The sequence below is a fragment of the Heloderma suspectum genome, chromosome 1 (genome assembly GCF_057233095.1).
Source record: "Heloderma suspectum isolate Gila_16-S chromosome 1, 16-S_ref, whole genome shotgun sequence".
NCBI lineage: Eukaryota > Metazoa > Chordata > Lepidosauria > Squamata > Helodermatidae > Heloderma > Heloderma suspectum.
In genome coordinates, this window is record NC_139458.1 from 307806534 (window position 1) to 307831270 (window position 24737).

Here is a 24737-nt window from a genome sequence, read left to right on the forward strand (position 1 = left end):
AGTCTGTTTTTCACTTTGTTTTTCAAAGTTTTCTTTCTTTCTTTCTGTCTGTCATTTGGCAAATTATTTTGCATCTCAGCTTCTGAGTCACCAATTTAACATACACCCTGACCAGAATGATTCAGAATGGGAAGTGATTAAATTCTGCACTTTGACTCAGTTGTTTCTTTTTCACTGTAACACACGAAAATACAAATTTGGATTTTTCCAGTTTAAATGAGTATAGAGAAAGATGCAACTATCTACTTAATGCTGATGTCCTGTGGGTTAGACTACTTTTACTGCACAAATCTGAAGTACTCCTCTGGCCAAGGTACTACTGGTTTTCTGATTGAGCAGTGATGTACAACACAAATCTGACTTCAACTATCAAATAAAAACGATTCCTAAAAAGAACCTAGCATGAAACTGAAATTCGGAAACTGCCATAGTGCTGAGTATTTGAGTCATCAATTACTTTCCCTCACTAATAATTAAACACCGAATCAGTCAGAATGACTATTTTGGAGTCATTTTAGGGGTTTGTTTACTTCTTTTTTCCGCTTTTGTTGTTACCATTTAAAAAACCTATGTATAAACAAGGCATATAATTTTGCAAATGTGCCCACATTTGTTTGGAGAGAACATATCTCATAGGCGGATTTTGCTTATGCTGGTCTAATATGTTGTGAATCATATTCTAAAACATAGTTGAGAGAGAGAGGGAGAAAGAGAAAGAGGAAGAAATAATAAGATGACTGGGGCTAGTTCTAATTAGCCAAAAAAGAAAAAAAAAAGCTGCATTACCATTTTCCTTCATGAGCTTCCTTCAAAAGATACTTTATAGCAATAAGGTGAACATTTAGCCTCTAAACCCCTACACTGAAAACTAAAGGGTGAAAATTCAGAGATATTTTAGGAAGCAGTGACTGATTCTTTACACACACACACACACACACACACACACACGTGTAATGGCAAATTCAGTAGTGAGGGGGTCTCTTCGTGACAGCCATAGCCATGTCCCCTCACAGCCGCTTCCCCTTCTAAGATTTTACAACCTTGTAAGATATACAGCCTTTAACTGGGATCCAAAACAGTGCAGCTGAGAGTAAAGCAGTGATATTTCAATTGAATGTCTGAGAAAAAAATGCAGGGGTGTTAATCATTTTCACCCACCCACTCACTCAAACACAAACATTTTAGGTTTTCAAAATATGATACTCTATGGAAGCTTCAACCCCTCAACTCAGCCCTCACGGACAGATCCCTTCTCATTTAAACAGCCCCCTTGCAGACTCCCTTGGTGCCCCATTACCCATTAGCCTTTCCTAAGCGCCTTCATTATATCTCCCATCCTGCAACAGAAACGTCCACATACCCAGGTGGATTGAAACACACACACCTACCTTATTTCTCCTCTCTCCCCAACTGATTTTTTTCTGTTTCCCTTCCCTCCATCAGGGTTTGTTTGCCCAGAGACATGCCAATCTTGTACCAAAAAGTGTAGCTGACAGACCAGGTTGCATTTGGCAATTCTGCTTATTGTAGAAATTAATGTTCAAGAATTAACAGTGCAATCCAATGGGTCTTTATTTTGAATTAAATTTACAGAGATCTTGGGAAGGCAGCTAAGGCTGCAGTCCTGCGCATACTTATCTGGGAGAAAGCCCAACTGGCAACTGAACATAGCGGGACTGACTTCTGAGTAAACATGCATAGGATTGTGTGATAAATCGTAAAAACTGTCTGGCACAAACCAGCCACCTGCCCTGCCTCATAAGTAAATAATGGTGGCAGCACGCCCCCCACTCTCCCGCTGCTGCTGTGGCCAGCAGCAGCAGCAGCCCTGAAGAGGTGGCCAGTGTTGCTGGAGACGAGGGCAGAGCCGGGTGCGCAGGCATGGAGCCGGAATGGGCAGAGAAGCCAAGAGCTAAGGAGGAGAGGGGGGGAGGCGAGAGGAGGCTGCAGAGCTCCCTCAGGCTCCCTCGCTCACTCCTTTTGTCTGGCCAGCAGCCAAGAGGCTGCCACCCACACTCCCTCTGCTCCCTCCTCCTTCCCTAGCAGACTGTGACCCGGCTGGGGGCTGGCTTAAAAAAAAGTGCCAGAGCAACACCCCGGCGTGACCTGCCACCACTACACCGCTGCAGGCAGGCAGGCAGGCAGGCAGGCAGGCACACGCGCGCGCGCGCGCGCGCACACACACACACACACACACCATGTTAACAGAAGCTTCCAAAAAGAAAAAGGTACTTCAGCTCAAAATGTCGTTTATGAAAGAAAAATATCCCTTCAAACCAATGAGGAAATTATGTGGTGCTACAGACATGTGGAGATGTAATAAGATCACAGAGGTCTTAATTCACAGATCCCCATATGAAGCTGAAGACTGCACATGCAGATCTGCCCCTGTACAAAATTTGGAGAGTCGGTCAATGTTGAGAAGGAGAGGTTGGACAACCTTTCCTACAATGACAGCTTGTCCACATTTATTCTCCCCATCAATGGACAGCTGCAGGAGAGGGTTGGCTACACTCTAGAGCACATTCTCAATACACAGTGAGTGAGACAATGAGGCCCAATAAAATCTGACTAGTATCTCATATGTTCATTCTAGACTATGTCCTACATCTGCATTATGCAAGTGTTCTATTTGGTTTTGCTGCAGGGGCATCAATATGGAAAACTTCCTTGAAGGCAGAACGCTTGAAAACCACTGTGTTGGATGTATGAGTGATCCCAACCTAGTAAAAATAACTGAATGCACAGCCCTATATTCTAGATGTGAGGCTTTTACCAACACACTTTTGTGTATCAAGCCTAATCTGGAGAGCAATACGCATGCAGAAACACTTTCAAAAGATCGGGGTGCATTCATGTCATTATCAAGTAGAAGGGATGCCTTGAAAAAAATGTGTCAAAGTAAAAGCAGATGGACTAGAAAGAGGGATGCACTAAGAGAAAGGATGGCAAAAATACTTTGCAGGAACAAACAATGCAAGTAAACTGACCTGGTGCAATAGAATGAAGGGGCAAAAAATTAACAAGCTGGAAAGATGGTTGTGATGACAGAAGTGCTTATTTTTGCTTTCCCCCCACCCTTCATGGTTTTTACATATTCTTAATGTGTTTTCCTTAATGTAAAAGAGGCAACTTCTTGGCTGAGATCTGCATGTCTTTCAGGTATCTAATCTAACTAATTAATTGTGGTGATGAAATGATTGGACTGAAAGGAATGGATTAATACTCTCTGCAATTAATTCTAAATTATAACTATGAGTTGAAGAATAAAACTTTAGGCACTTGATATAAAACTCTAAAAGTATAGTATTTGCCAAAATTGGGACCTGTGGGTGGTATCCAATTAATTCCTACAAACGGAATGGCTTCTGTCAATGAAACAAACAGACACTGACCTTTACAGTAGGGTGTGGTGCAGTCTTTGTAAAAGGCGAATGCCCTGTGGATATCTAACAAGTGGAGGAAGATCTCCAGCTGTGCAGTAGCATAAGGGAAGAATGCTGGTAGCAAAATGTCCTGATTTACATGGAGATATAACCTTGGGCAAGAAAGCCACATCCAGCCGAATGACCGTCCTTGTGGAACTTTGGTGGATGTATGTGTAGTGCACAAAGTTTGCTAGACCATGTTGCTGACATGGCCTCCAAGAAAGAACCTGCAGCATCAGTAACCTGAAACTGCAGGTGGCAAATGGCTCAATGGTTATGGCATGAGTCCCTTTAGGACCACCGAGAGACTTCATGTCAGGACAGGTGGTTTCTGTGTCAGATACAAGTGTAACAGGCCCGTCAGAAATTTCTTGGTCAATGAATGGGAAAAACAGACACAACACTGATGGGGTACAGCTAGCCGACACTTCTGCCAAGTAAACGTTTATGGAATAAACTTACAGTCCATCAGACTGTCACGAAAGAAGAAATTGTAATGCATGCTGGACCAAAACTGTGAGATACAGCACAGTGCAAAAATTGAACCAATTTTGCTGCATACGATTGTTGTGTCAAGCATATCCTTGCGACCTTGATCACTTGGAGGATGACCTGAAGTAGGTGCATATCAGGTATATTCACCACACTGTGGGGCAGAGCATTTGCAGGTCTGGGTATCATACCTGGCCTCCTATTTAGAAGAGGAAGTCTGGTATCATAAGTAAATGAATATATGTTCTGTGGGACATACAGAGAAGGAACATGAGTTCTGTGTACTGGACCATCTTCTATGCCACGAGTGAGGATGGGTTGCTGTCCTGCAAGTCCCATTCTCCACATCATCTTCACCTTTTGCACTGTGTCAAGAGTGCCTGTTTGGGCAGTAAAAAAGGCCTTCCCCATCAAAGGGAAGGTCATCTATACAAGTCCTGGCCTCCTGTATCAGGCCTATAGATCCAAGCCAGGTGGGCAATTTGTAGCCCTCCAGATGTTTTGGGCTACAATTCCCATAATTCCTCACCATGGGCTATGGAGGATAGGGAGTTGTAGCCCAAAACACCTGGAGGGCCTCAAATCATGGGAGTTGTAGGCCAACAAGTTACCCATCCCCACTTTAGACCTACAGTGGCAGGAGGTGTTGATCTACACTGAGTTTCAATGTAGAATAGTTTGGCGAGGTGTCTCTTTTCATCTGGCAGAGATTTGAAAAAAACCGCTCATTTTCCCACAGGAAATGCTGATACTTGGATATACAGATCTATGGATATACAGTCCAGGGGGAAAGGGCTGCTGTGGAACAGAATGTGTCCCAAGGCATCCAACTTTCACCCTTCCCTGTCTACAGGGGCAGTTTTTGGCAAACTGTGCCTTGTGCCATCTCAGCAATGACAGAATATGGGGCTGGATGGTGGAACAAAAATGTGCAGTCCTCTTCTTGGACCCTGTAAAGGTTTTCCAAATATTTTGAGGTTGGACGCATTGATGTACGTTTCTTACAGGAGTCCTCAGCTGCTTGAAAAACCTGGAAGCATGGGAATGGCTACCAGCATGCATGACTCAGAATGGACAAGCTGGAATACTGGATAGTACTGGAGGTTGACAAATTTCCAAGCCAAGTGAGCTCCTCATCTGAAAGAACTGTTTTATATAGGGCAAATTGTCCTTGCTGGGGGGCGGGGGGGAAGGGTCTCCCATTGCAGCATCAGGTGAAGAGGTAGAAGCTGTCAGGGACAGCTAAATTATCCCACTGAGTAGTGAAGTAACATTACGCCTAATTAGCTAAACAAGTAAAGGCAGCTGCCTGTCAACTCAAATGGATCATTTCCTGCTGTTTTTTATCGGGCTCCTCCTTCAGGGAGGGTCCCCCTGACCCAACTACAGAAGGGCAGTCAATCTGGTGGCCTACCTCTCACCTCCTCTCAACTCTGCCCACTTAACTCTGCACTGAACTCTGGCATCTGTCAGTTCCAGGACTCCCTCCCCCTCTGACAAAGGATGAGTTCCCCTGGGGAGGGGTGGATGACAGTCTCTGAACCTGGGCCTCCTGTTCGATAAGCCCCTGGGGAGATTCATCCCTGACTCCTGGATAGTCTTGGGGAATTTCCTCCCCTGCTTTCTGCCTTGGCTGGGCTCCTTGTAGCTCTGCCTCTGAATCTGAATCAGAGTCTAAAACCAAACCAGGGAGTTTGGGCCCAATGCTGAAAGAAGCAACTACCAAGGTGCAGGCAGAATCCAACTGGCACCTTTCCAAGTTGAGACAAAACATGGCTTAGAGTACAAATAGCCAGAGAACTGGGAACAGTGTGAGTCCAGTGATCCTCTGCAGCAGCCAGAAGATCAGCAATGTGACAATTTACTGTAGTGCAGAAGCAGATCATGGCCCCAAAGAGGTTCAGGCTTGATGGACCTGTCCCTTATCTCATCCTATGGTAGGGAACCAATGACCCGGACATCATCTGAAGAGGGGAGATCGAGGATGTGCCTCGCTTTATCCAACAATGGAATCGGAGACTACAACAGCAGCAGCAGCAATAGCAGCAGCAACACATAAAGGCAGACCATTACTATCTGCAGCTAACACACCAACATATTACAACTATTCCCACAGTCTAGCTGTAGAGAAATGCTGAAGGTCAATGTTTAAAAAGCAGCTTTCAGTGGGCTATGTACTTGAATGTGCATCCCATTCACATTCTGGAACTATTAGTCACATTTTAACCTGCAAGTAGAGCTGCATCAAGGCAAAAATCTGTAAGGTATGACTTAAAAACAAACAAACAAAACTCCTCACGATCAGAAATGTTTGTGAGAGAATGGAAAAAGAAAGACTACTCTATCTACAAGAGGCAGAGCCAAGGGCTGTTGGAACGGAAATCTATAATTCTCCAACTTGGCTCAGAATTACAGTTCCTCTTTGCAACACATTAAGTGAACAACAAAATGGGACCTGCTCAGGAATGCAAAGAAAACCATATCCAAGAAAAAAGAAATATTAATTCAAAGGTGCCCTTGTGTCTCACATCTGGTATTGTGAGTGAGGCATAATAAAGGACATATGTACACGTATGTATGATTTTAAATTGTCCTTTGCACAGTAATGGTTTTGTGAAGTGGAAAACTCACCAAAGTTACTGAATTTTTTTAAAATGAATACTGGAAGTTTTAAAGACAACAGCATAGAAATGTCTAACCACAGCAAACATTCCCAGTAGAAAAAAAAATAATGCTGTATAGCTTTCTCAAGAAACATTTTTGCTTAAGCAGACAAGAAGTTAAAAAAGAGTAACATTTCTCTTTATTGACTCTAACTATAAGTATTCGCAAAAGCGCTCACTAGTTTAGAATAAGGTACACCAGACTATAAGGTTTTGTACTATAGTAAAACAAAGGCTTGTGAATCATTACATTATATGTCTCTTGTTTTATCTTCACAACAACCCTATGAGGTAGATTAGGCTGAGATATAGCAAATGGCACATGACAGTGAGCTTCATTGGGGAGTGGTGATTTGAACCCAGCTCACCCCAGTATATGAGTCCACTACTACCCCCGCTGACTTAAGCATCTTTATTCTTTTAAAGAAAAGACACGAGGCTGATTAATGCACTAATTAAGTCTACAACTGATTTACTGGGAAAGCTGATGTATCACAGGAGCTCTACAGGGTGACTTATTTTGTCAGTTAACAAGAAGTGTCGCTCTCTGTGCAAATTTTCCATCTAATTGGCATAAAAACCCTCCATACATCAGCCACCAACAATACTGCGGCAGCTTGCAGTGGAATCCCCATACTAGATGGAAGAATCATGTAAAGCAGTGCTGTGCATTATGACGATGGCAAGGACATGTCATCATGTGTAGGCTGTTCTGAGTGGCCTCCTCCACGTGGGAAACAGAATGTGCAGACTGGTCCTAAGCTCAGACAGACCACAAGAATTGTTACAGTGTGATATAAAACACTTTGATTTTATTTTCTACTGCCCCACACCATAAATGACAGTGATAACTGGGGATAGATCAGAAGCTTAGGAGGCCAGCTGAATGGTGCTTATTTGGGGGTAGGGTGGGGGCACAGATATTCATGACCTATTTACAACATGTCCTGCAGCTCATGCTCATCCCTTGGCCATTCACAATGATAACTACAGGATCAGGCCAGGTTCTACAAAATGAACAAGTAACTGTTGGCTAGGCTGGGGCAGGATGTTCCCAGGCAAAACAAGGATCTGTGCCAGTCCCTTCAAGGATTCTTTTAGCATTTTTAGTTGCCTGTCACAGAACTGTGAAATCAAGTTAGATGTCTCCTGTAGAAGGTTTGCCAACTGTGGCTACACAATATAGTCTACCTTCACACACTGTTGTTTAATGGTACATGCAAAACATTTTATGCATGGGTGCATAAAACAAATGCATGTTTACAGTCGCACATATCACACCCAGGACAAGTATCCAGCAACTAAGGTTAGCTGCCACTCCCTCCTGCAAGCACTTGAAGTGGTGAACACACTGTTGCCCACAGCTGCATAACATACAAAATAGCCCCAGGAAAACAGATAGTTTGGGTGAAAGGAAGAATGGAAAACCAGCTTCTCCTCCCTTCCCTATCTTATTCAAGAATTCTCCCATCATCAAAGGGAAAAAAACCATATTGCTGTAATTTGATTTATTTCAAAATGTTTGATTCTGCTGTCAAAAAGCCTTCAACACTGCACACAGGCTTCCCAACAACAACAAATTAAGATATGTTGCAATACATTTCCTTCTGGGGACAAGGAGGACTGAGGGAAGGGGACTTCACAGTGACAGTTTGTGGTTCCTGCTGTGTCAATTGGGAAAAAAAAAGTCAGGGAAATACAGGATATAACGTGTTTACATTTGTCAAGACAAGTTTCCTGGAGACAGTGAGGTTTACTGCTGTTGAGCTGTCAGTTGCACTATTAAACTGCTGCCTCATTCAATTGGGAGGTCACTGACTGACCTACATTTCTGAGAGTACGATTCATTTGCAAGTTCTTTAAACACATTCTCCTTTTAAAGGGCCACTTGGTAACACACAAACTCTTTCAATTCACGTGAAGATGTTACAGATCCTGCACCAATCTGTGGTTTAGCCTTCTCATTTTTGATAACCTTTTAATGATTTGTAAAGCATATGTGCAATCACAGTTACCTAGTTTTCCCATGTCACAAATCTTTACTGGCATTGATATCACTGATATTGCACATATGAAAAAAATGCTCATTTCCTCAGATACCCCAGGCTCAAGTCATAATAGTGTCTCCCCCATTATTGCCCCTCCCCCCAAAGGTGGGAAATTTTAATCCTCCAAAAGTACTCTGCAAGTATGCAGAAAAAAAAGTGAGTGAGTGACTCATATGTCTGGGGTGCAGAGCTGACAGAAGCGTGCTGACAAAATACTTACCTGCTTATGACAGCTGAACACCCTGTCCAGGATCCAAAGAGAATATTAGGTTGTATCCCAAGCCTCCCCTATTTCTTTCTTCCAACCAACACTTCGCTGTACTGCATCACAAGTTGCTTCCAACATTTTGAGGAGTTATGAAATATACTTGTGGGGTGGCAAAGGGGCTGTCCTTGGAATTGCAAGGTTCAGAAACTCTGTGTGACCTGGGTTTTCCGGGTGGGGAGAGAAAATGGTCTGCAAATCAAAATCTTTTTCTGAGAACAGATTTAAATATGCATGCGAGCCCATGGCACAGCTTTCCTCACAATGCAGAACATGCAGGTAGCACCTCAGCGAACTATCTCTGCCTGTGGAAAACTAGAAGAGTTCTCATTGACATCTAAACTCTTCACAAGCAGGAAGAGACTGACATACTGGCAAAGGATTTCCCTGCAATTGATCTAATCTCTTATTTCAAGACATCTATTCCATACAATACAACACATGTCCTTTATTTGCACAGTTCTACAGAACCTGCTCTCTCCTTTTCGGATATCCCAGCTGCAAACGTGACATTTTAATCTGGCAATCCTACTTCTCATAGTTTTGTGTAGAATAAATATCTGTGGATAAAGTATACATAAAAAAAAGTTTCTGGCCAAGAATTTATTTTCACGAATGTGGTGGGTTTTCATGATTTCTGCGGTAATTTTTACTCCCACATAATATTTACATACACTGTAAGCTGTAATTATCCAAGCACTTGGGCTGCTGGAACAGGTGCCTTTTCAGTGCAGGTTTCCCGGGGTAAATACTTCATCGAGACTGAAGACTTACATACAGCCTGGTGTGTAAAACTGAGGGACAAACCAGATGTGATGTTAATGGCATGAATGCAATTAATCTGCACATTTTCAAAATGTAAATAGCAGCTGTGAGAAAGCCAAGCAACATCAGGGTCACAAAGGTTGAGGAGGGAGTGCTTAACACTCCACCCCCACCCCCCCGTTCCTGTTGTGGTCCTGATGCAAATAACCAGCTGCAAAGGAGGGGAGATTTTCAACAGGAAGGAACCCAGCCAAAAATGACTGCTACATGGCAAAGTCATACCCCCATAACAAGTGGCAATGCTACACCACACATTGATCACATGAGGAAGTGACGCAAGTTGAACACAGGTCCTATCCACCCTGACATCGACAGTCCACAAAAGGAAGGAGTTCACGGGAAGCATCACAGGCCACTAGCTTGCTTGGTACAACTTGCTTTACTTATAGAAATGATTACGACCTGGTCTACACACATGCAGCAGAATGAGGTAGCAGAAACCTGAGATGGCTAAAAGGGCTGTACAATTTAAGGAAGTGGGGAACATTTCAAAAATGTGATTCTCCCAACTGAAGTTTTAAATGGGGAAGTCCACTATACCACTTCAGGATGATGCCATCTCAGAATTCTACCACTTCATTCTACTGCATGTGTAGATGAGGGCGACGACAAGGCTGATAGACTGCAAATAGTTCCATATGTCAACTTCTTCTTAGTAAGACTGCCTATGCTACAGCTCCTGGTTTGAAGATTTCCTTGCTTAGACCTGCCAAGGGGTGGGGTGGGGGAGGCAAAGTCTCAGCCTGGTACTGAAGAATAAGAATTTATTTATGATATTTGATGTTCCAAATACATTTCAACACAATTAGAGTACCTCACATCAAACCTGTGAAAGCTGATCTGGCACTAGGGTTGGTAGGGAGGGCACAGCTTGGCCATTGTAAACAAAGAGGCAATCTTGATATGCTTACCCAGAGAATTGGAGACAAGAGGACACCAAAATTTGGAAATGCCTATTTTGGCTTGCCTGTTTGGTGATTCACTGACAACGGGGACAGAAGTCAACAGAAAAGTGGAAGTTAGGGATAGAGAGTAAACAAAACAAAGCAACATTTTTTATCTGAAAGGTCTCAATGTATAGAGAATCTTGTTTCTGAATCATAATTAGGACACGCAAAATAAATGCAAAATGCTTCATATATGGTGAGAAATTGACCAATAATGCACACACAGATTTGAATCTAAAGATAGTAAGGAAACAGCAGATTCAAAATGCTAATGCCAATACATTTAATCTTCTTTTCTTCTTGTTTCTGTGACAGTCATCTCAGAGGCAGTCTCACTGTCAAATCAGGGGATTCACTGCTCATGCAAATCTTGGGAAATACCTTTTGGCTAAAAAGCATTAGGGAAAGAGTTGAGTTCTGGCCCTAATAGATATCATTATTTGGGGAAATACATGACAACTTGGTGTGGTATGAAGATTTCACCAGTTGAAGTTCAGGGATCATATTCCTGATGGGTGGTGAATGAACTATACAGGTCAACATTGAAACAAATGGCCAATATTGTATTACTTTCCATCATGTTCAGTATTTCCCCATCACAAAGCAAATAAAAAAGTAAATGGTAGAGTTACTTTAAAAAATTAATTATTTCCTACACATTTGGCAGAGGGTAGATGTGCCTCTGACTACAATAAAGCATATACTAACTCTGGGCATGGTCGAAAAGCATAAAATGCAGCTGGAGCTAAGCAAGTTTGGGTCTGGTCAATGCCTGGATGGAAGACCAGTTGGAAACTTTATGTATATTGATTGCCTTGAGTTCCATAATGGAAGGAAGGTGGGATATAAAGCTCAACGAAAAAGAAACCAACCAATCACACACTGCCTGATGCTACACATGTTTTCCCAGAAACAAGTATCAACGGAGTTTACTCTCAAGTTCACAAGCACAGGACTGCAAACTTAGGAAAATGTTTGAAAGTACACCCATGATAGCATACCTAATACACCATAATTAAAAGCTTATAACACAAAAATGGTTAAAAAAAAGAATTAAGTGTAGCGCTTCCTTTGTTTCTGGGCATTAAAATGGGGTTGTCCTCTCTGCTATCAATTAATCACAAATGCTTGCATACGGCCATTTGAGAAGTCTGGCGATAGGTTCCATATTCTGGAGAGAACACCAGTAGAATGCTTTAAAATGTATCTCAGTGGTACCCATGGACATCTCTACACCAGCCTAAAATCCTGCATTTAAAATGGGGCTTTCTGCTTCCATTTTAAATGCAGGATCACAATGACTGCCTTTTTCATGTGCTTCCTTTTCCCCAACCCCCTCCCCATCCTTCTCCCCGGATCTGAGTCTTCCATTATCTTTCATCGATCTCGCTCCTCTTCTTGCCACTTTTACTCTTTTCACAGAGGAAACTGAAGGAGAACACAATGGGATAATTTGATAGCTCATTATCTGCGATCTATTTAAAAATGGAACAAAGGGCATTTAGTTCAGGAGACACCTTGAATGATCACAGCATCATGTAAAGAGCCCGCAAACTTCTGTGAAGAAGCTTTAACAATTCCACATTTCATGCCATCCTCCAACAGAACACACCATACCTAAGTGGTAAAAGCCAACTGATATACTTCATTTTTTATTGATAACACACCCCATTTTCTATATTTTCTAATTATTTATTGATAATATATGATAATTCTGAGCATTTAAAGCTCCTATGAGTTGAACCTAGAAAAGAAATTGGTTCCTTGGCCAATGATGTCCTATGTTTGTCCAGTACCAAGGACAGAGGCTTAGTCCAACTGACCTTTGAATATAATTGTTCAACATAAAATTAAAAACCTCCGATGTTTATCACCAGCAGAGATCATAACAGAACTGGAAAGAATTTCTAGCTTGCAGTTTAAAGGAAAGTAAGGAACCTTCCAATCTCGCCAAACTACAACATCTTCATTTCTAATCACAGAAATCTGTGCAGGCACTAAAATTCTGCTCTGAGAAAAACAAGATTCTGCATCATTGCATATGCAAACTAATATACAGTTGCTTAATTCACATTAATTCATTTTTCTGCTAGTCAAGAAGGCCCATCTTTGAGACAATATAAAGCTACAATCCTTTACTCACTTACCTGGGATTAAGTCCCATCGAAGTGAATAGGACTTACTTCTAACCAGATATGTAAGGGAGTAGTACACTGTCAGTTTCTCACAAGGACTGCAAGAATTTGAAAATTTTAAAGCAGGGGTGCATAAACTGCAGCCCAGGGGCTCCATGCAGCCCCCAAGGGTGCTCTGACCCCCCTTCTGCCAAATTCTCTGCAACCTGAACTTTCCACTCCCTCCACCAGAGATCACCATACAGATCGTTGGTGTGTGCATGTGCATGTCTATGTGTATGTCTGTGTGTGCATGTATATGCAGGCCCCAATCCCCCAACCCAGCATGACACAGCCCTCATAGCTGAAAAGGCTGTGTACGCCTGCATTCAAGTAATCACTGGGAATTTCTTTAAGATGCATTGTTTTCTACCTTCTGTTATTTTTTCTTCTAAATTAATAGCATACATAATTTAAAAAGTAAAATGGGAATGCATGAAGAGACAGATGTGAGATAGCCTGAATGCAAACCATTCAAATTTTGGCAAAGGTAACTGCATGGACACAGAGAATAGGACTAGGAGTTCAGCCAAAAAGAATTGCAATAACTATGGAGCCAGCAGTATTCAGGAAACTGCTATCAAACTACAGGCCTTGCTAAGATGATGTGGAGATCGATGGGGTGCAATATACAACAACACTAAAGTAAATAAGAGGAAATATGGCAGTACTTCTGGAAACTAGTTTTTTTTAAAAAAATAAATGTTAGAGAGGCTAGTAGTATTCTGAAGATCACTTTCTCAAGTTGCTTACCCACCTATTTTTCACACAACTTGCTTTATCTGTTGAATTTTCATTTAAGATACCCAGGAGCTTGATAATAACATCAGTTTTACAGGTTCCATGTTCAAGCCTTGATATTAGCATGAACATAACACTTAACACACACCTATGTGAAACAAGCAAAATACTAACAGATACACTTGCCCCCATGAATGGCAAATTGACACAAGGTCAATGGAATTCAGACATCTTACACGTAATGCCTCCGAGCATTTGAAAAAATATTTTATATTGTCATCATCCCATCTCCACCCACAAAGAAATTTTAAACTGGGAAATTTCAGAAGAAGAGGGCAAAGAAGTAATCTCCCCAAGACGAGACCGCTTCACTGGGGACTTCATAAAAAGTTGTAACACATCCTGGTACCATGGCTCATGGTCCAGTTCAAGAATGTTTTCAAAAGGAGCATAATTCCACAGTCCTACAAATCCACCACAATAGTTCTAATCCTAAAAGTGGATCAAGACATCGAAAAAGTGGATTCCAACCAACCTATTGTTCTTGTAAATCAAGATGCTAAGAACTTAACAGCAGACCTGACTGCCGGATTAAATTCATCCATCACATCCAACATAAAGGCACACAAACCAACTTTATGCCCCACAGGCAAAAAGCTTACCATAGCCTTCCCCAACCTGGCACCCTCCAGATGTTTTGGACTTCAACTCCCATCAGTCCCAGGCAGCATGGCCAATGGGAGGGAAGAATGCTGGGAGCTGTAGTCTGAAACATCTCGAGGGCACCAGATTAGGGAAGACTTAGCCCATCAGATGGCTTCACAACATGATTCATCACTGTAAAACCAAAAAAAGATCCCTAGCAATCTGGTCCCTAGATTCCTGTAAGAGCTTTGACAGGTAAGAATGGCATTTCCTGGAAAAGGTCTTGCTGAAATTGAATACAGGAGAGTGTTTTTTCCACTTACTCCCCTGAAATGACAGCTCCATGGCAGTAATTAGGGTTAATTTATACGATTCCCAAAAAGTTAAGCTCAGCAGGGGCATGAAAGAATGATGCCTTCTTTTTGCAATAATGATGAAGGTTCATTTGCAGAGGCCCTTCACAGCAACTTCAAAATCCAGGAGGTCAACTTAACTGGACAGAATCATACTGTCAACTTACTTGCCAATGATGTAGCTCTCTTTCTTTCCAACCCATGTACTTGTGAACGCAGCAGAAATAGCTGAATTGAGGGCTTATGGCTCTGCTGCCATTTTGAAGATCAACTTCACCAAAGCCCCTTTGCTTCAACATCAACCCCTGAGACTACAACATTTAAAATTTACCTCAAATCTGGCACTCAGGCCAGGATACATTGAATATTTAGGCATACACATCCTAAAGAACTTCACAAAATTAAAGATACGTAACCATAGCACAGCCTTTCATCATGTTAAGCATGATGTCATATGTTGGTCCAAGGGTAATCTCTCCTGGCTTGAGCTCATTGCTACACTCAAAACATCTGCAATGTCCAAGTTGCCCTCTTTATTTCAAACTTTACCAACAATCCCCCCTACCAAATGGCGGACACCGTTCAAGAACTTTATGCACGAGGGCAGGAAATCTCAATTAGCAAGCAATTTGCTCTATGGGAAAACATCAGAGGGAGGGTATGCCAGATGTCCAGGGGTATCTCTATGCTTTTCAACTCAGACAGCTGCTCTCCCTCCTATATAAAGAGACAGAGAGAACACAGGTCCTCATGAACTCTTGCAAGAGACTGCCATTCTCCCTAGTTGTGCTTAAGAACATTTCTAAATTAAACCATCCTTTCTTCAGGGCAACACTACTTGCCTGGAAGAGGTGGTGTGAACAGATTGCACCATCAGCTTCTCCTGTAATGCCCATGCTCTCTCACCGAATGTTTCATGATCCAGAGAGGTTTAATCAACTTAAAGACTGGGAAAAGACAAGACCCTACTCATTCTGAGATTTCTTTCCCAATTGCAAGCTACTTTTAGGCTTTTAGTTGAAGGGTAGATTACAAGAAAAACGTGTTTCATGATTTCAGATCCATCAGAATATGATGGAATTCTCCTCAAATCCCATAATTCTGAAACAAAGAACTAGAGATCCCACCCCATTTGAAAAGGTAGCATTGGGCTACACACAGATATCTAAGAGTCTGGTATTGGTTATAAATAAGCTTCTTCTATCTCCCTGATCTTTCTTGGGGGGAATGAAGGAAGTCTGGGAGAAGGATGCGTGTCGGGAGATATCGTATAGTGATTGGTCCTCTATTTGGCATAGGAAACCTATGAAATCAATCTCACCCAACATTAGGGAAAATTCCATTAAATTGGCCCATAGGTAGTTCCCAACACCCATTATAACAGCATACATGCATCTCGGAAACACATTCAGAGTTTCAGAGCCTTGGTATATACTTCCACATGCACCAGACATGGCCATTAGTGGACAAGTTTTGGAAGTTAGTCAGAGCTTGCCCTACTAGGCATATTCATAGATACTAACAAGGACTTCTGTAAAAAACAACAACCTTTAATTGCTTTCTTACTAGTGGCCACTAGACTTGAGATGGCTTGGCGCTAGAGAGATATTAGCACCCTGTTTATTGATGCTTGGTATAGAAAGTATGGGCCATTGCATTGGTTGAAAAGCAGACTCAACAACTAAGTTGATGTTTATTGTACAAGTAAACTGGTGCAATTGTATTCTCTTTGCTAGGAACAACAGCAGCACTCACAAGCAACCTCCACTCTCTCAGAGTTCTCTCACACATACAGTGTGAACAAATCCACTTGACTGTTGCTGGACGATTCCCAAATTAAAGGTTACTTGTGTGTCTTGACCTTCCTCCCACCCAAATGTTTCAAGCAAATTATGCAAAGTGATCTCTTTCTATGTTCATGTTTCTGATGCTTGTTCCTTGTTTTGATGTTTATATTTGCTGGTGTACATGAATGATGCATTGTAAACAGCAAAAGCCTTTCGTTCTTTTTTTTTAAAAAAAAATCTTAAAGGTTCTTTTGGAACAATCTTTTTGTTTACCATGTTTCTCCCCAACCCCTACAGCACAAGTGAAACCTAATTCAAAGGAATCAGCAACCTTTTGTTTTTGTTTAAGTATTGAGGCAAGGAATTAAATCAAGAGTATTTTTGCTAACATATGCACAAATTCTGAAGCTAGACAAAGACTTGAAATATCAGCAATTTGCAATGGATTTATTTGCTTAGCAGGTTCATCATCTATTTCTAACACAAGGATGCTTTCATGGTGGATTTCTTAAATGAAACCATATTAAAAAATGAACAAAATGCTGAGTACAATTTCTGCCTCAAATAATTAAGCAACTAATGACATGTCATCAAGAACACCTTCTCTCTCTGGAAATAAATCATTAGTTGAATTTCTTATAAACTGCTTGGTCAGCTTGAAATGAATGCACAATAAATCCCCCTGCCCCCCGCATACCGATTCTGTTCTCCATAAAAAGACAGAAGGTAATCTTCTGTTCTATGTTCACTGGCACATAATTTTTGTGCTGCACTACACAGTAATTTTATTTCTACGGGGGTAAAGGCTGAATCCTGCACATGGTTAGACTGTTTAAATTCTATTCAGTTCTGTGAGCTTTAAAAGTAGCCCAACTGTGTACAGGATTGCAACCTGAGTCTCTTGCTATCTTCCTAGGTTATTCCCTCCCAACATGTAGGCACACTGGTTCGTACTAAGGTTGTGATGTCAGATGCAGCTGTGAAGGACGAGCTATGCACAGTAGAGTTTGAAGCCTATGTAGTTCAGGTACTGAAATAAAATGTGTATTGTGCCTGTTCATTCTCTCAGTTTGTTAAAAGTAACAACAGTACAAATGTGAAGTGTTTCTGTTCTGTTTACCAGAACAGTAAAAAAAAAAACCCCAGAAAAGGCGTGTTTTCCCCCCAGCCCTAACCTATCCAAGACCAGCAGCAGCTCCCGTCCCAAGCAGAGATCTTTCCCAGCTCTGCTATTTGAGCATACATATCATATATATATAAAATTTCAGCAGTGAACATGCTGCAACACAGGAACATCCCTTCTTGCTCAGATTTGCATAGCAAAAGTTACCGCCCCCTTTTCTAAAAGCAGGGCACAGTTTAGTTGCCCTTGTGTCAGTTATGAAGCTCCTCTGCCCCTTGTCAGAATGTCCCATTCTGAGGCTCATAGGGAAAGCTGGTAGCATCTGGTGGCAGTCAGATCAAGGCAGGTAAAGTCCTACCCAGTAACCATAATCAGGTCACAGTGGGCAACATCAGGTTAAGCACATACAGTCCAATCAAAGTAGATAGGTGAAGGCATGGCAGGCAACTTTAAGGCAGAAGAAAACAGGACCCTGGATAGCTTTAAGTGTGTCTAGCTGGCTGGAACTCTATCCTACTAAGATAATAGGAGAATGTTGTCTCAGTAGGGAGCTAAAGTCAACTGAAGCTTTATGTTGGCTGACAAGTCCTGTAGTCTGGTTAGCTGCACCCCTCCTCCTGGAGGAGCTGACTGTACTGTTAAATGCCCTTCACCTGATTTTGTAGCCTGAGACGTCTGCAAGGCTGGGGAGATGGAAGTTCTGCCAGGGACTCATCCTCTGAGTCAGAGGATGCTGACAGAGCTACATCCTCTGGCTCGGTGGGCCCTGAATAAGGCACTGACTGTCCTAACCCTGAGGAAGTACCCTGTGCCTTGTCCTTATCAGAATCCTTTACTGTACACTGGAAAGACTAAGGGCCAGATGTCATCACCCAGCAGAATTCTTTTTTAAAAACAAAATCGGGGGAAATACTTTAAAAAGAATATAAAGCATCAAACAACATTTAATCAGCTAACCACTCCTGGGGAGCTTCAAAGATAAAAACCCAAACAAAGCAGACAGCCCCCCTGAGAAGGGCAATGAGGATTCGACCTACAGGCTGTAAGTGTGTAACTTTTATGTCCTGGCCTTATCAACACATAAACCTTATTGGGTGGCTTATTCCTCCCTTAAGGAATTGCATTTTGCAGTCCGAGCAATGACCCGGATTCCCTTGATCCTAGAGCCTGTGCACTTTTCAGCCCACACTTTGGTGTTTGTGTGTGCAATTCAGTTTTCTTTCTGGCATTTAATGCTTTGCAGTTTTCTTTGCTTACAAGTGTATTTCAAGTCACTTTGAATTTTAAAGCCTGTCCTCTTTTTTTCTATTTCTTAAATTTATTTATTTGAAAATCATGGGCAAGTACTATTAGCGATTTCTTCTCCCCATTTCAGTGTCATTAAAATCATTAATAAAACTGGTTTGGCTTCCAGTGCTTTCATAAGTACATTCCTGTCCACAGTATAGCTTCTTCTTTCTCTTTCAGTTTACTCTTCCCCTCATGTAAGCATCAATAATTGTCTAATTAGCTATAGCGCTGTGGGGTTTTGTTAAATAGTTGTGATCAGCAAGAATTATAAGCCATCTGTAAGAGCTGGAAATCAATTGTAGGCCCTCCTAAGCCTCAAGCAAGCTACCATTACCTCAGATGGTGGTAAAAGCAGAAAAAGGAACGCCTTTTTAACTACACTGACCCACACACTTCCATGAATTATGCTAACAGTCCAAATTCATACAGCTTACTTCCAGGCGAGTCAAACTGAAGATAGTAAGGTTTATTTCCAAGTAAAAATGGTCATGACTGGGCTATAAGAATGTTTGACACAGGTCTGCATCACAGAGTCAAGGCATAGGGTCCCAACTGTTCCACATAATTTCTGCAATCCCCACAACAAGCCTATACGGTAGGCCAGTATTGTTACCCTCATATTCAAGATGAAGGAGTGCGGATAAGAGACTTCAAGTTACCCAAGACTACCTGGTGAGTTCATAGACAGATTCAGATTGAAACAGGAGGAATTCCAGCTCACACCCCTATTCTCTTCATCACAGCATTACCCCAGCTTTCAGAGTAGGATCCATTCTGTAGGTACCTCTATGCAACACCACAGAGAGAAGGGTTACTTTCCTCACTGAAAGTAGAGCATTGAGCAAGAAATCTGAGTGGGGCCTCACATGAACATCACAGGTAGCTTCCTTGTGAGAAATGTATTCCAGTGCCTAATGTGTATTAGAAGTAGTAAGGCATACCCTCCTGAAAAGCTATAGAGCAGGGGTGGACAACTTGTGGCCCTCCAGATGTTTTGGCCTACAACTCCCATCAGCCCTAGCCAGCATTTCCAATGGTGAGAGAGGCTGCTGGGAGTTACAGTTCAAAGCATCTGAAGGGCCTCAAGTTGTCCACCCCTGCTACAGAAGTTACAGCTGTTGTTTGCTTCTGCTTATGTTAATGTAGCCTCACACACACATTAGCTCATCTGGCAGTTTTTCTACAAAGTTTGAGACTAGTTCTAGAAATAGCAGAGATCAGGGGAAAATAGTCACACAACAGAATTTTGATACGATATCCTGCCGGCAAGATTGTCATATAAACCTATCCTCTCTACTTCCCCCAAAAACAAAGTTAAAAAGTTAGCTATAGCCTCTACAGAATATTTTTAGTCTAACAATATTCAAAAATATATATGACAAGTCAAATGTTAATGTACACCACTAAACACCCACACATAAGAAAGCATGAAAATCCCACAAGCATTGATATACTGTACACCTGTTTAAATCCTGGAAATTTTGATACTTAGGGCTGACATGTTTTTAACTGGGTTAGTTCATTTATTTTATGTTTTCTGCCATGCTTATTCTTGAAATGTTCTATGAAACTTACAAAACCCCAAACATCTCCAAATTATATCAATTCAATTAGCTAACATTACAATGTTATACAGTGTTAGCATTTTACAATGGTAACAGTTAAAAACCCACTAAAACTAGCTTGTTAAGTCCTGCCAAATGCCTTTAAACAAAAAGGCTTACATTCATTCCAAGAACAAATGAACTATGGTGAGCTTCCTTGGGTATCTAGCTCCACAATGCTAAATCTTATTTTGGTAGAGAGAAAAAACAGGGCAGGAGGAAGAGACAGAAGAAAGAGAACAAGAAAATCTGGAGAAACGAGAAATAAGAAAAAATGTTATGGGTAAAGCATGGACTATGCAGTATCCTTCTGCAAACTGGTGCCCTCAAGATGTGTTGGACTGCAGCTTCCATAATTCCGAGCCAGCATGGCCATGGTGGCTGGGAATTATGGGAGCTGCACTCCAACACATCTTGAGGGTGCCAGGTTGGGGAAGACTGCCATACAGTGGTGAAAAACCTATAACAGACAAGGTCTGAATAACGTTACCTTTTATTGGCTTCAAAATGAAGAGTATAAAGCTTAAAAATGACATTCACAAAAACTGCTTTGGAAGAGATATTTAGACAGTGCATTTCCACTCTCCAGAATGAAAAATTAAGCTATAACCTAATCCCAAAGTCTTATCTGAACGTAGAGCCAAACTACACATTATGCTAATTGCATAGCATGTAGCGGAGGCTTTTCTTTTTCTTTAGTGTAAGTGGACCCAATTCAGATTACGGCCAGCACTCTCTGGTCAGGGGAGGGTTGAACCTTCCTCCCCACACCATTTTTTGCAGAAATTGGAGTCAACTGAAACTTATTTTCTTTTTCTAACCCTTCTCCCACCCGGGCATGGGGAAGAATATCAGGAAAAAAGCAGGATGGGGAGGTTTAACCCTCCCATCATGGAGCATGGTGGTCTCAATCCGAATTGGGGCCATGTGTGCTTACACTACAGTAAAAAAAGAAAGACACGTCCCAGCCACACACTATGCAATTAGTGTAATGTGCGGTTTGGCTCACAGTTGTGCCCCCAAACACCATAGTCCAGTTCACTTGGGACTCATTCCTCCATACACTCATGACAAGGGCTACTAGTCATTATAGCTAAATGCAACTTCCAGGTTCAGTATACTGCTGGGGATCAACAGCGGGAGAGGACTATTGTCTTCACACCCTGCCTGTGGGATTCCCAGAGGAACCTGGTTGACCAATATGGGAAACAGAACACATCACTAGATGGGCCTTTGGTCTGGTCCAACAGGGCTCTTCTAATGATATTAATGCATGTCTGCACCATGTCGTACGTTCACGTGTGTGTGAGATTCACTGCATCTGACCTTTGCAAACTAGTCTCCTCCCCACAATCCCTCCCAACCAGTAGTCTACATTGCAGACTTGGTGAAAAGTAGAATTAAATTGAATCTGAGTCAATACTGCACCTTCTTTTCTTTGGACCTGCTTATATCTGTTCATTATGTGCCTCAAACATGGACCATGGAAAGTGTTGGTACTGACATACCTAGAGAGAACCTATTTATGTTGAACCAAGACAAAAAAACACCTATGTAATACTGTTGGTTTACCTACAGTTAGGCCACCATAGTTCAAGCTCAACTACAGCCATTACCAATCTCTCTTGCTGAGCCCGCCTTCCCCTGACCCCTTTTCCTTTACTTGCATCAAAGAAAAAGCATCCTTCTACTCACAATATATTTTAAAACTATTGAGAAACATGAAGGTGATTGCAACAAAAGTATTATGGTCTTTGGTAGAGCACATAACCTCTGATGTGACACTGATCTGGAGAGCATAGTACAGCTTAATCAAAATATTTTTAAAATGATATTTTTATTTCAATCAGCCAACCCCTGGAATGTAGATTGTCTATTGTGTAGAAATGTATAATTATTAATGATCATCATTATGTTATACTTGCCCCTCCAAGCCCAATAAAAAACAAATACTGAGAAGGCTCTCCCCTGTCCTCAAAACTTTGTCCACAGCTATCTATATGCCAGGACCTCCAGCTGCTGGGAGGATCAAAACAGGGGCCTTTCCCCAGAGTAGCCAAGTATCTCCCCACCAACTCTAGTGGCCAAGTATCCTCATTAGCCTTACTCTAACCCTTCCTCTTCACTGTGATGGACTGCTATTTGCTCCTAATATTACTTCCTCCTTTGCCTACCCACAGTCTGTCTAAGCAGCAAACCACATCCTATGCATTGCTCCCACACACAGGGACCTATTGTCAGCCTTTGTTCCTTAATTCTGCCCTTATACCTTCCTACCTCATACCCGTGCATGTTTCCCTCTGACTGTGCTTGCTCAAACTGCTTACCAAAAAGACCTGTCTGTCTATGAAACAATGGATCTGCCTATCTCTTGAGAAGATACAGCTTACCTAGTAAATGACAATATTATGTCATTTACTGCCTTCACATCCCCCCACAAAGGCTTAAACTCCCCTTTCCAGAGACCCCAATCCTGTATGGAGGTGACATTAGAAGAACTAATACCACACTTTGAGAACCTCTGCTAAACGTATGTCTCAGTTCCTTTCAGACTTTTGCAGAATATAAGAACCACTCAGCTATATATACCAGAGAAGCTGCAGCCAGGAACCAATTCAGAGTAATTCTTAAGTCATCAGCATAATTTCCCATTAGTTCTCTTCCCTCATTATGGAAGGCGCAACGATATACTTCTGCAAATTACATTATCATAAAAGGTAAGGAAAGTGATGAGTCAAAAAAAATCTCACTTCTATAAATAGATCTGTCGCTAAGTCATTGTGGTTTCTACAGTAGATGTGACCTATTTACACCCTTATTTATTCATCTGGGTAACAAGTATAATAGTTGCCTGCTTAATAGTTAGCAGCAACTGGGGTAGTGTGGGATTTAATTTAATTAGTGTTTATAAAGTACTTAATGGTGCAATTATGCAAGACAATAAAACTTTGCTGTATCTCCTTGTATTGACAAGAACATTGAATTTTGAAGCATTTATCCTTAGAGGAAAAAGGGAGAGCCAAAAGAACAGATGCTGAGACAGTGATCTGGTCTATTGCTTGTACTAACTTTCAGAGGAAGACTGCCTGAAAGCAGAGTTCTGCAATAAAAAGGGCTTGCTGTCATGGCATTTTTTAGAACCATCAAGGAAGGCCCTGAGAGGTGATGCACTGTAATTGATAAGGAGTACAAACTATGAATCAGAAAGTGCCCAGTTCAAATATCAACTCAGCCATGAACTCAATATTTATTTGTTTGTTTGTTTTATACCCCACCTTTCCACCAAGGGAATGGTACTCAGGGCAGCCAACAGTAATAAGAACCAAATTTTAAAATAAAAACTCAGTTAAATCAATCATAAAACAAATACATGAAATAAGAAAAACACAACAATAAAAGAATAAAAACAGCACCCAACCCAGCAGACCAGTTTACATGCCAAAAGCCAGGTTAAATAAAAATGTTTTTACTTGCCAGCAAAAGGACAGCAGAGAGGGAGCCAACCTCCCTCCCTTGGTAGGGAGTTCTACAGCCTGGGAGCAGCCACTAAGGCCCTATCTCACGTTGCCACCAAACATGCCTCTGATAGTGGCAGGACAGAGAGAAGGCTCTTCCCTAAAGATCTTAAAACTCAGACAAGCTCATATAGGAGAAGGCGGTCTTACGTGTAGCCTGGTCCCAAGCTATATAGGTCTTTATAGGTCATAACCAGAACTTTGAATTCAGTAGTAGTAGGCAGTGAAGTTGTTGTAACAAGGGAGTCATGTCCTCCCTGTAACCAGCCCCAGCCAACAGTCTGGCTGCAGTATTCTGGACCAGCTGAAGTTATTGAACAGGTTTCAAAGGCAGCCCCATGTAGAGCACATTATAGTCCAAACAGGATATAACTAAGGCATGCATGACCTTGACCAGATCAAGCATCTCTAGGAATGGGTGCAGTTGGCGCACTAGCCTCAGCTATGCAAATGCGCTCCTGGCCACCTGGGCACCCAGGTTCAGGGTTGAGTCCAGGAATACACCCAAACTGCAAGCCTGAGTCTTCAGGGGGAGTGTAACTCAAACCAGCACAGCATGAGTTCCTATTCCCTGATCTGCCTTTTGACTAACCAGGAGCACCTCCGTCTTGTCTGGATTAAGCTCCAGTTTGCTCACCCTCATCCACTCTATTACTGATGTCAGACACAAATTTTGAACTAGAACAGCTTTACTTGGATTTAGATGGAGGGGAGAGATAGTGTTGGATATCATCAGGTAGCCCTAGTAAAGCCGCTATTCTCTTACCCTCCACCCTTTCTCTAATACGTAACAGCATAAAGAACTATTGTATGCATTACTGATATAATGGGCATTGT

At 41.8% G+C, this 24737-nt stretch overlaps 1 protein-coding gene across 6 annotated transcripts in view; it reads right to left on the reverse strand.

Moving 5' to 3' along the window:
* The window catches only part of BACH2 (BACH transcriptional regulator 2), a 248706-nt gene that overhangs the window by 135425 nt on the left and 88544 nt on the right, over positions 1-24737 (reverse strand). Inside the window, exon 1 of one of the 6 annotated variants that reach the window (XM_084827119.1) lies at positions 9571-24737. This exon is cut by the window's right edge and continues 9434 nt beyond it. The exons of 4 other annotated variants lie outside the window; for them this stretch is intronic. The gene's annotated coding sequence lies outside the window, so the exon portion shown is untranslated. One more of the 6 variants, XM_084827111.1, reaches the window with a different exon arrangement.